Source organism: Choloepus didactylus, chromosome 6 (genome assembly GCF_015220235.1).
Source record: "Choloepus didactylus isolate mChoDid1 chromosome 6, mChoDid1.pri, whole genome shotgun sequence".
Classification (NCBI taxonomy): Eukaryota; Metazoa; Chordata; class Mammalia; order Pilosa; family Megalonychidae; genus Choloepus; species Choloepus didactylus.
In genome coordinates, this window is record NC_051312.1 from 122,382,849 (window position 1) to 122,395,574 (window position 12,726).

A 12,726-nucleotide genomic window follows, 5' to 3' on the forward strand; every position below is an offset into this window, starting at 1 on the left:
TGAAAACATTAATTCAAAATTAAGGGATACCATTTATGAGGTCTGAAATATATTATTAATAACGGGTTACAGTCAGTGGTATGTTGGATCCAGTTCCTAGAGGTTGAGGAGAGCTGACTGTGTGTATCTCTTTCCAAAACTGAGTTCAGCAACATCCTGTTGGTAACCTGAAACTGGCCATGGTGAGAATATTTACAGTACTGAAATCAATAGATGTTACAAAAAGGGCTTTTTCTTTTTTTTCCTTGAGAGTAGGTTATCAAAACACTGGGCATTCCTGATGAGTATATTGGTTAAGACATACAAAGCACATTGTAAAAACAAATGCAAATTCCAACAAGGCTAAAAGTTGTTTAATTTTCATGAGGTTTTGTTCAATACTAGCTCTTTTTAGTTTCCAGCTGCTATCATTCTAAAAGAGACCTTTATAACCTTTATATTGCCTTTACATTGCCATAGTCCCTTTAATGCTTCTGACTCCACAGATCAATTTGGTTTGTTATGAACATTAAACAAATAGATCCATCCAGTATATTCTTTTATGTTTGTTGTATTTCATTCAATGTTATGCTTGAGAGATTCATTTATATTGTTGTATGAAACTGTAGTTTATTTTTATTGTTGTATAATATACCCTATAATATACTATAATTCATTTTTCCATCTACTCTTGATAGACTTTTGAATTGTATCCTCTTTGGTCTATTACAGCTGTGCATTTTTATGCATTTCTGTTGCATGTATCTAGGACTGAAATAGATGGGTCAAGGAATATGTGTATGTTCAACTTTAGTAAATACTGCTGCAGAGTTTTCCAAAATGGCTCTAAAAATTTGTAGTCTCACCAGCAGTGTGTGAGAGCAGAGTTACTCCAAATTCTCACAAACACTTGACATTGTCAATCTTTTTAATTTTAGCCATTCTGGTGGGTGTGTAGTGGATTTTCATTGTGGTATTAATTTGCATTTCTCTGATGAATAAGGAGGTTAAGCACATTTACACGTGTTCATTGACCATACAGATATGCTTTTTTTGAAGGTCCTCAAGTTCTTGTTTGTTTTGCCATTCTTTTTTATCAAGTTGGCCATCTCTTTTTATTGATGTATAGGAGTTCATATATATAGGAAATGAGCCCTTATTCAGACGTTAAATACTGAGAGTATGTCCTAGTCTGTGGATTTGTCTTTTCATTCTCTTACTGGAGACTTTTTATTAGAAGAATTATATTAATTTTAATATAGTTTAATAAAAATTTCTTTTATGGTTAGTGCTTTCTGTGTCAAGTTTAAGAAATCTTTCCCTATACCAAGGTCATAAAATTCCACTTTGTTGTCTTCTAGAAGCTTTATTGCTTTACCTTTCATGTTCAAGTCTTATTTCATCTGGAATTTATGTTTAAGTATGGTATGGGCTAGGGGTCAGGGTTTTCTTTTCCCCACATAGATTACTAATTGTTGTAGCACTATTTTTTGAATACTCAATCCTTCTCCAAAGCTCTGAAGTATCTATTTTGCATGAGACTAATGGCCATATATGTATGGATCTGTTTCCAGTCTCTATTCTGAATAACTGGTCTATTTATGTAGTTTGATAGTAAGTCTAGATGTATGACATAATGTGTTTTTCTCTTTGATCATCTTCCTCAAGATTGTCTTAAGTTTGTTGATGAACTTTTCAGTTTCCATATGCATTTTAGAAATGCTTGAGGCTGGCACTATTGACAATCAGGTAAGGGCTGAGGTTTTGTTAGCCCATGTACCACAATAGCCACCGTACCACCACTCACCCACTGGTGGGTGATCTTAACTGCTAAGAAGTTCCAAAGTGAAAATAACCGGCTTCTTTGAACTGCTTCTGCAATGCTGAATATATAAATTGACAAGAAAACCTTCACAGTTATCGGAATGAGGAAAACCCTGAGTATCAGGTATAATCAAATAAGCTCCTCAAAGACACAGCTATGCCTATGGACCATTTTATCCTTAGCATTAGGTGTCCTGTTTGGTGTTTGGTGACAGTCATTAAGTATTTGTTTAAGGAAACTCTTGGTCCTGCTTGGACAGAGAGGAAAGAATAAGCCACATTTCATTGAGCCTGGAAATCCATGACAACACAAGTAGGTCTGCTAGTCTTCAGCAATCTCAGGGACTCCCACATGTTCCCTAGCAGAATGTAAGAACCACAAAGCAGGAAAAGCATCCTTCACTGGGTTCACCTTTCATATGGCTTTTATCTTCCTATGTCATAGATCATTGGAGGAAAGGGTTGCATTCATCAGCCTGGAAATTGCATCACCTTGTCTATTTCCAAAAATAAATCTGGGTTCTTTAATGATTCTTCTTTCTCCTCCTCATCTCCTGGAGTGCAAACACAACATGGCTCCCCTGCTGATTACCCTCCAAAAGCAGCATCCGTTCTCAAGAGTGACTAGTGAAGGTTTAAAGGAACAATGATATATTTAACCCAGTGCCTCATGGATTAGCCTCCATTGCAGTATATTTTCAGAAATAACTATTTTTAAATAAATATGCTCTCTGAAAAGCACCTTGGTCACATAACATCTTAAAAAGAGAGAAGAATCTGAACCTAAATGAGTTCAGGAATCAAGTTTAAATGCCCATTTACATTGAGCTGGTTACGTGAAACATGGGAGGCAGGCGCGTTGGGTATCCAGTTTTACCCTTTAGTCTGCATGTGCGTATGCTCACTCTACACACATGCACACACACACACACACACACACACACACCCCTCCATCTCTCCCTCTCTCTTCCTGTGACTTCCGACTAAACTCTGGGTAACCTGCTCTTCTACCCCCCCAGACTCCCCACCCCCACCCCCAATATCGGTATCTCCTCCTCCTTACCCTTGCCCTTTCTTTATTAAAACTAGTTTGAACCAAGATATTTATGACTAACAATTGCATCTTTTCTGAGGTCATTGTTTGTTTTGTTTGATTTTTCCTTTAGGGGTAACATTTGCCTTTTAACAATAGTTTTCATTTGGGTATATCCAGAGTGGGAAACCCCATTGGTAGGTGGGGAGCTTTGTCTTAATATCTCATAAATTACATCAGTAGGTTACCTCCCTGTCTGTTCTTGTATACTAGTGACACTGCAAATGACATTAGTTATTAATCTAGTAAGGCATGATAACAAAAAACTGCAGATGATGCTATAATGCTAACCTTGAGCATTTGTATGATAGAGAAGAAGGAAAGTATTTATCACAGAGCTAAACATTAAGCATATAGCTGGAGAGAATAAAATATTCCAAGTGGTTTTGTTAATATCATCTCAACCATCTGAGTGGTAGAGATCTCTATGGCATAGCTCCTCAGAGAGACAGGAAACCACAGAAAGTCAGCTTTAACTCAGAAACGAGCTTAGGATAGCCTGGGAGTCCAGAAAGAATAACCAATGGTTGGTACCAATTTTTACTTCAAATTGCTATTTTCATAGTAATCATAGTAATCACCCATAGGGTGATTTTGAGTCTAGATTTATCTTTTGCAAAATAGGAACAACACTGATTTTGTACAGTAGAAGTTCAAATAGAAAACCAGATGTGAGGCATTGAATGTTACCTAGTGCTTAGCAGGCACACTATAAATGGGATATTATTACTATCCTCTAATCCTTGAGTCTCTCCTACCTCTAATCTACCACAACACTTTTATCACCACCTCTCTGCCTGATCTTCTTTCTTGAGTACCATCAAAAATAATTTCAGAAATGGACAGATCATGTGTGCAGTAATGCCCTAAGCTAGAGAGGAACAAAGTTTCTCACATATCTTCCATGTTCTTCAGAACTTCTGGGGAGACAAATAAAGGCAGCATGTAGGACCTTGTTAGCATGGGGCAGGTGAACTGCAAGATAACTCTTAACTGTAAATATTTGGTAGCTTTGAGACACAAAGAAGCATCCTCTGAGGACACACATAAGTATTGTTGCAGAACTGCCTGGGGCCAGAGAATAAAGGCCTGATATGGAGGCCAGCAAACTGCTGTCTGTAAATTTGGCCTTGTTCTTTCAGCAGAAATGTTAGCCTGGAGATAATAGCCTTGGCAGGACAAGTGAGTAAAGTCAAACAGGATGCCAAAACACTTTCACAAACTGAGACAGATGGCATTCATCCTGCTTTTCCAAGGAGTTTCCTACAGTGGTTTACTTCTATATTTAAGTCACTAGAATCAACAAGTCAAAGAGTAGGGATTCCTTTCCTTTTGTCAAGAATCACTGCGTTCCAGGAAACACCAATTTCTTCCTTTAGTTTATAGTTCTCCCATCTGTGTTTGGCAGCTGGCCACTGCTAAATCCAGAAGATCTGCCTCTGAATGAGCTTTATCCCACCAAACAGATGGTCTTGAGTCTGGGCACTGTATGTTCATAGCTTTGGACAAACCTCTAGTCTAAGCACTGCCAAACTACAGAACGGTGAGATTTGGCTTACTTAGGTTAAAGTGATAACTTACATTTCAAAACTTGCAGGGTTGAGGCTGACCAGTTGCAATACTAGTATTCAAGTCCCTCTTGACTCTCTTCTGTGAGTCAATCTCACTTGAAAGTCAGCTGAATCCGGAACTCCCCTGGTTCCAAGAATCTCCAGGGGACTCTTCACACTTGCCCTCTCTCACTCAAATCCATTGCATTAGCAAATCCTGTCAAGTCTATCTTCCAAATATATCATAAACACCCGTTTCTCTCCATCTCCACCATCTCTATCAATCCCAACTATCACCTTTTCTCCTCTGATCTACTTTAATGTCACCTAACAAGTCATCTGCTCAGGACAAGAGTAATTTCTTTAATACATAAATGGGATCATATAACTCTCCAACCTAGCACCCTTTAATGACCTCTTTCATTTAACTCCAAACTCACTACCATAGCCCACTTCTCCTTCACTGGAATGTGAATTCCATGAGGGCAGAAACTCTGTCTTACTCATCACTGAATTCTAGAAATGAGCACAGAGCTATGCACATGTAAGACACTCATCAATTAAGTAATCAATGGGGTCAACCAAACTGGAGGCCAGCCTTCTGTCCTAGCAGACTCAGCATGTTGTCAGTGGACTCCCAGCCCCATTCAGGAAACCCCTTTCCAGATAAGCAGCTAGAGCAGAACTAAGGGCTGGTCCTGGAGCTTGGGTGCAGCACAGGGGTGGGATTGTCACTGCCCCACTTCTGCAGCATGGGAGGCAATGAGGGAGTTCCTGAAAGCAGTGTTCATGGAGAGTTCCAGGCCAAAGCTGTACACAAACTAAAAGCAGCTAAAGTGTTGGGAGCAGAATGAACACAAGCTTTAAATGCCCACTATCATTTGAAAATGCACAGAATTCAATTCAAAATGCATTTGTTTACTCATTCATTCATTCATAATACAATATTTAGTAAGAATCTGTGAATATTCTTATTTCAAAACTTCCTACTATCTCTCTATAATGAGGCAGACTGTTTTTCCCACTTCTAATACCCTACCTTTCTCTCACCCATCACTCAAGATTCAGCCAAGATCCTTCCATCATCTAATGTTTTCCAAAATCCACCCCCCCATCTTTCTCTTATCTGATCTCCTTTTGCATGCACAGTTTGCCTTGCATCTTTTAAATCTTGACAAGTAACTATCTGTACTATTTGATGATTATATCCCCCCAAAGAAACTGGAACATTTTACTGTGTGTTGTGTTTATCCCATTGGACTTAGATATGATTACTTAGTGCATAGTGCTTAGTAAATATTCTCAAATCTATTGACTCCTGAATAAGACAGTTATCCCCAGATTAGGAATCTAGTTGAGTTTGTCCTATTATTCTCTAGTTAATTTGGATACACGAGACCTTTCTCAGCAGTTTCATGCTTTTATTGCATCTGTCAGCCAGCCAGAACTCATTCTCTTGCTCTCCCAGTTGGCTCCTATATATCCCTTTGGCACACTGAGCTTTGTTGGTGGATTTCTATTTATACCATTTGATTGCTGACTGCCTTAAATCCTTCAAAGTAACTGATCTAGGAATTTCCAGACTATACACGTCCATATACTTTAAATATACACACATGAACACATATTCACTTAGAGAATGTTGATAAAATAACATTTTTAAAATAATATTTGGAAATTAGAAATTTGGGGCAGCCAGAGGAAAAAAATCCTTATAATCTTAGCTTTCCAATAAACTTAGCATTTTGCAAATATGTCTGCACTTTGTACATTTCCATTCACCCTCTTTACCTATAGACTTCTGAAAATCTTTCATGATATACCTACCTCTTTTCTTTATGTTACCCTTTTTGATTAGAATCGACTCAATGTCCCTTGAGAGGATTAAATAAAATAAAAGGAAAGGTATGTGGTACTGGATATTGTGTCAGAAGCATTTTTGTGTTACCTATATTTGAAACATTTTTTAAAAATTTGTTTGATATTGTATTAAGAATATGTATAATTTAACTGTTACTAATTTTATGGCCAGCAATTCATGTGTAGAGGCAGCACTTTGAATAGCGGTTCATTTTATTTTGGCTTGTATAACTGACCTCCTGTCCCCAGACATCTGTTGTCAGGTGTCTCACTCAACAAACACCCGCAGGACACGGCTCCGTCGGGGGTGGTCGGAAGAGGCTTATCAATCTCAGCAAGCAAAAGGGAGAGAGGCGAGACAAGGCAGGATGAAAGGAACTCTCAAGTGAAGTCCTCTTTGGGTTCAACTGCTTTTACAGCTTTTCTCTCACTCTTTGTACAGAGTTGGAAGTGTGACATTTTAAAGTTAGTTTTTATAGAAACAAATGTCAGGAGAGGTGAGTCACCCTAATATCTCTAAAAATAAACTCAGGTTGTCAAAGACATCAAAACTTTGCCCTCAAGCTTTGCTGGCAAGAAAGCAGTCTCCCCACCCATGGGCTGTGCAGCTGTTTGAGGTAATCCCAGAATTTGAGGGCAATATGGGGCTGGAAAGGCTCCCTTTATGGATGGAAATAAGAAGTAGAAATAACTTGGGATTTTGACGTTTTTTTCACTGGAAAGTGGCTCTGAGGAAATGCAGTCTCTGGAGAAGGAGGAAAATTATTTGACTCTTTTTCAAACAAGGACAAAGATAGGCCTTCTAAGGGAATACCTGCCATTGCTCAGATTTGAGATGTAGCTTCATCAACAGCCTGGAGAGTTGGCATGTGGTAACGACCCTCTGCAGTGATCTGGTTTAGACAGAAGAGAAAACTCTGGTAGGATATGCAAGATCCCAGGCTAGGCCCAATGTGTGTCCTAACGCAGACATGTCAATGTCAACAGGAAATAAAAACTGAGTTCCAACTTTAGAAACAGTAAAGTTATCTGTGTTCAGTTTCCTCTCCGATTCCTTCCCTGTAGCCCTCTCGCTCATTTGAAGTCATCCATGTGGCCAGTACCCTTTGCCTTACCTGCCCAGACCTGTCTGCTCAGTAACTGTGATACCTGCCCCTGCCTGCTGCCTCAAGACCACAAAATGGTCAAGTTCTTTTTCTCTTTTTAAAAATTGTGTGCTAAGCATTGATGATAGAGTGATGAGCAAGACAAGATTCATACTATCATGGAGCTTGCATTAGTGGAGGAAGTAGACAATGAAATATATATATTATATAGTATAATTTTATCTACCATAAGATAAAGTAGGATAAGAGAGGAGAGATTTATTGAGTATGGGGGGGGGGGGTGGGGGCTCAATTAGAGATGTCCTCTTCCTTCGTTTTATATACCATACATGCATGTGATTAATATTCAAAAGTACAGAATGGTACACAGTTCAAGGGATGTGTTGCTGTGCCACTAGATGTTTCCACCACCCAGTACACTCCCAAGAAGCAACCACAGTTACTGGCTTCTTGGTATTCCTTCCAAAGTTACTTTATGCATACACAAACATATATTATTTTATATGCTTATGCATACACAACATTTTATTATGGAAACTTTTAGATACATAGCAATGTTAAAATAATTTATACCTACCACTTAGATTCTATTGTTGTTTCATTGAACTTCAAAAAAATCATTTTTCTATCTATGTATTCATCCCTTTTTCCATTGATCTAGCCATCTTATTTCTGATGCATTTCAAAGTAAGTTGCAGACTTTATTATACAACTCCCTAAATACCGCAGTAAGCATGTCATCAGCTAGAGCTCAACAAATTTTTTAGATTTTCTTTTGTTGTAAACTTTAAATACAATAAAATGCAAAGGTTTTTAATGCCTTCTAATGCATGATCATGGTATAGCTCTACATTTATTTAGATGTTCTTTAATCTCTTTCAGCAATGTTGTGTATCTTTTCACATAGAGTTTTTGCATATATTTCATTAAATTTATTTTGTGTTTTATGTTTTCTTAAGCTAATCCAATTGGATTTTTTAAATTGTATTTTTCAATTCTTTGTTGTAAATATATAAAAATGCAATTGATCTTTATATATTAACATTGTATCCTCCTACCTTGCTAAATATTTCTATCTCTAGTGGTTGTTTTGAGGATTCTTGACAATTTTCTACATAAATAATCAAACAGAGACAATTTGCTTTTTTGCTTGCTTGCTTGCTTGCTTGCTCACTTGCTTTCTTGCTTTCTTACAGTGGCTAGCCCCAACAGTATAAGGTCAAATAGAATTGAACAAAGAGGGCACACTTGCTTGTTTCTAAACACAGGGGGAAAGCTTTCAATATTTCAGTGTTAGGTATAATGTTAGTTTTAGGTTTTTCTTAGGTGCCCCTTATCAGATTGAATAAATTCCCTTCTTTTGGTAGTTTACTGAGAGTTTTTATAATTAACAAATATTAAATTTTGTCAAATGTGCATATATTTTTCTCCTCCATTTGGTTAATATGGTGGATTACAATGATTTTTGAATGTTAAATTTACCTTGCATTCCTGTTCCTGGAATAAATCCTAGCCAGTCATGATCTATTATCTCTTTCATATTTTCACAGATTTGATTTGCCAAAATTATGTTAAGTGTTTTTATATCTATGTTCATGAAGGGTAGTACTCTGTAAATTTTTTGGAATGTCTTTGTTAGGCTTTGGTATTAGGGTTTTGCTGGCAATAGAACACATCACAAAGTATTCTGTACTCTATTTCTGAAATATTTTTATTAGTTTGCTTTATTTTTTATTTAAATTTTGACAGAATTCACTAACAAAACCATAGATGTCTGGAATTTTCTTTGTGGGAGAATTTTTTCAAACAAATTTCATTTCATTTCTTAATAGATACATGGCCATTCAGATTTGATATTTCATCTTGTGTCAATTTTGGGAAATTTTATTTTTTAAGGAATTTGTCCATTTCATTTTTATTGTTAATTTTTTTTTGTGTGTATAAAGTTGCTCACAGTAGTATTATTATGTAGTATTATGTTTTTAAATTTCTGTTGGATTTTTGTTGATAATTCCTCTATAATTTCTGATATTGATTATGTTCTACATATGGGTTTTCTTTTTTTTTTTTTTGAATGATACAGCTAGAGATTTATCAATTTTGTTAATCTGTTAATCTTAACAATTAACTATCTGTTGGCATTGTCAGTTTTCTCTCTTTTTTTGGGGGGGGGAGGGTCTCTTTTTGTTGATTTCTGCAATTACATTATTTCCTTCCTTGTATTTACTTTGGTTTTTTTCCCCTCTTCTTTTACTAGCTTCTGAAGGTAGAAACATAGATGATTGATTTTAGATTTTCCTTCCTTTGTAATATAAACATTTAGATCTAAACATTTCTTTCTAACCACTGCTTTAGCTCCATCGTGTCAGTTGTGTTTTTCTGGAGAACCCCAATACATCCCTTAACATTCCACTGGTGTGAATTTAGTTCTTCAAGCCAGAAAATACGCCATAAAAGAAAATTTTCCCCCAGTGCAGTGCCAGAAGCAGACTGTTCTCAAGCTAAAACCATAAAAAAGAGAAACATACCACTTCCTTCTAAATATCATCTCTCCTCCATAATCTGCATCATTCATTCTTGAGAGTTTATAGTTTGACATGTGGGAAGGTCAGTACAGTGGGACCTTACTCAGCAATATTGGAAATGGATCTCTAAATATGCTTGTTTATTACAACAATGGTAACTTTTTAAGCTCACTATTCAGTGCCTTGCTTTTGTTATTTAACATTCAATATTTCCATACCAAAGCAAATATAGCTGCTTTATTCTTTTTGAGAGCTGTATAGTATTCCATTCTGGATATATCATAATTTAATTAATCAGTCCCCTGTTTATGGATATTTTAATGGTCTCCAATCATTTGATATTAAAAATACTGTTTCAGTACACATCAATGTACATATATAATTTCACCCCACTGTGAGTAGATCTGTAGACTAAATCTACAGAAGTAGAATTACTGGGTCAAAAGGAATGGGCATTTTCATTTTTGGGAAATTGCCAAATTGACCTTTCTAAAGGTTGTTCTGATTGATTTATATGCATTAGTCAGGGCTCTCCAGAGAAACAGAACTGACAGGAAAGATAGATGATAGCTAGCTGAACAGATTTATGGTAAGAATTGGCTCACGTGACTGTGGGGATTGGCAAGTCTAAATTTTGTAGGACAGGGCATAAGTTGGAAACTCAGATGAAAGTGAAGTTGAATTCCCCAGCAGAAGCTGGCTGGCTGAAGTAGAGATAGAAATTGTTCTTTCTGACTGCTAAAATCCTCAGTTCTTACTTCAAGGCCTCCAACTGATTGGATTGATGACGGTGCGTTTTTTGTTGGCAATACTCAACATGTTTGTTATCAATATTATGATCACTTTATAAAAATAACTTGATAGAATTGCTTCTTTTATATTCTCTGGAGCAATTCTTAAAAGCTTTGAAGTTATCTGTTCCTTTCAACAGATTATTTCCTTCTGTGAAATTATTTAGGCTCAGTGTTTATTTGGACAATAGTTTATTTTGTTTTGATTTTTGTTTACATTTCTCTATTTCTTTTGTAGTCAGTGATCATTTTAAAATCTTCATATAATCTGATATCAGTTTAGAAAATTTATTTGTATAATCACAACCCATTGCTTCTAACTATTTAATGATGTTCCTTGGTAAGTATCTACCATATTTTGCCTATTTTCATTAATCACTATGGATACCCAACACCACATATAATGAAGGAATATAAAAATCACAGGAATGCTCAAATTCTATATATTTCTCTTCTGTAACAGCTAACCTGTGTTTGTTATTTATGTAGTGACGTATCTGGCCAAAGTTTTGGGCCAGTGGGAATTTTCAGTGGTTCAAGGGAAGCTTCTTATGACACAAGGTTTTGTTTGTGTATATGTATGAGAGAATTGATTTGGTTTTTACATCTTCCCAGCTGATAGATATGATTAGCTGCAGGACTGTCCAGAATTCAGTTACTCTCCTCCACTTTACCTCACTGATTTTTTTTTTTATTATTGCTTTAAAAATGAATTGACAGTGTTTCTTTGTTCTGCCTTACTCCCTGTCATCAAACAGGATTCAGGAAAGTTTTCTCTGCCATTCTCTGCATTGCCTTCCCATTGATCCAAAAAGGGGATCACGGTTTTGCCCTTCAGTGTCCTACCAAATTTGGAGAGCTGGGTCTACCAGATTTGTCTAAGATCTGAAACCACAGGCATCCCCTTAGTGTCTTTCTACATCCTTGTTTGACCTTCACTGCATTTAGGAGACCACTTTCATATATTGTGTGTTAGGAATATAGTGTGAAGTGAGTTCTCTACAACGTGTCTTGTGAACATAGGCTCAGGCAAAGCAGAAACCTTCAGCAAATGATTGCTTCATTACTTACAGAGACAAAGTGTCCAAAAGAGCAGGGGATGGGATCCCATCATGGCCAGTCTCCCAGGAAGCCAGCTGCTCAAGTCAGACTCAGCGGGCAGTGGCTCTGCATGTCCTGATTTGCCATGGAGATGAGGGACAGCCATGCTGCTGTTAGGTATTTACATACTCCACGGGGAGGGGGCTCTGCCACTGAGAGTCCCTGCCCTGATAAGCAGCTGGAAATGCTTGTTCCTAGTTTTCCTTTAAGATACAGTCACGTCAGGCTATTGTTTAGACCTAGTTGCCCCAGAGCTGTGCAATGGAAACTTTGAAACATCTGCACACAACAGATGTGGAGGGGGTAGGCAAGGGCTGGGAGATGGCCACTAGCTGTATCCATGACTTCCCCAGAATACAGATAGCCTCTAATTTCATGAAAGAGTATGTTTACATTTCTGTATCTCTTTCTCTGTTTGGGGGGTGATTCCTGACAGGTGAATGAGGCATAGACTTGTTTCACCCATGGTCTTAAAACCAGAAGTCTACTCACTAATTCATCAGTCATATCCTACCTGTTCAGAATCTACGTCCCATTATTCTGGAAGAATGGGCCTCAAATTTAGCCTGCATGAGTTGCACCCGAGAGTTTGGAAGAGCATATATTTGAATCCTACTCTCAGAATTTCTAATCTGTAGGGTTGGTATGGTAGGTCACTGAAAATTTTTATTTCTAGCAAGTTCCTAGGTGATGGCGACACTGCTTGTTCAAGGAATACACTTTGAGAACCACTGTCCTAGTATGTTGCTAAGTTTTGATTGACTAATCTACAATTTCATAGTAAATAATTCCTGGCTCATAATATCTTAATGTGATACATCTTCAGAAATCCCATCTTAAAATGCAAATACTCCTGAAGAATGTAATGTTCTCATCAAATGAATGAATTGCTAATGT

The 12,726-nt window shown here is 37.1% G+C and overlaps 1 long non-coding RNA gene across 1 annotated transcript in view; it reads right to left on the bottom strand.

Annotated features, from left to right (window-relative positions):
* LOC119538388 overlaps positions 1-6,652 on the bottom strand; it is a 48,492-nt gene extending 41,840 nt beyond the window's left edge. Inside the window, exon 1 of the long non-coding RNA XR_005217548.1 lies at positions 6,543-6,652. This is a non-coding gene — a long non-coding RNA (uncharacterized LOC119538388). The remainder of the gene's footprint in view (positions 1-6,542) is intronic.
* Positions 6,653-12,726: the final 6,074 nt, after the last annotated feature.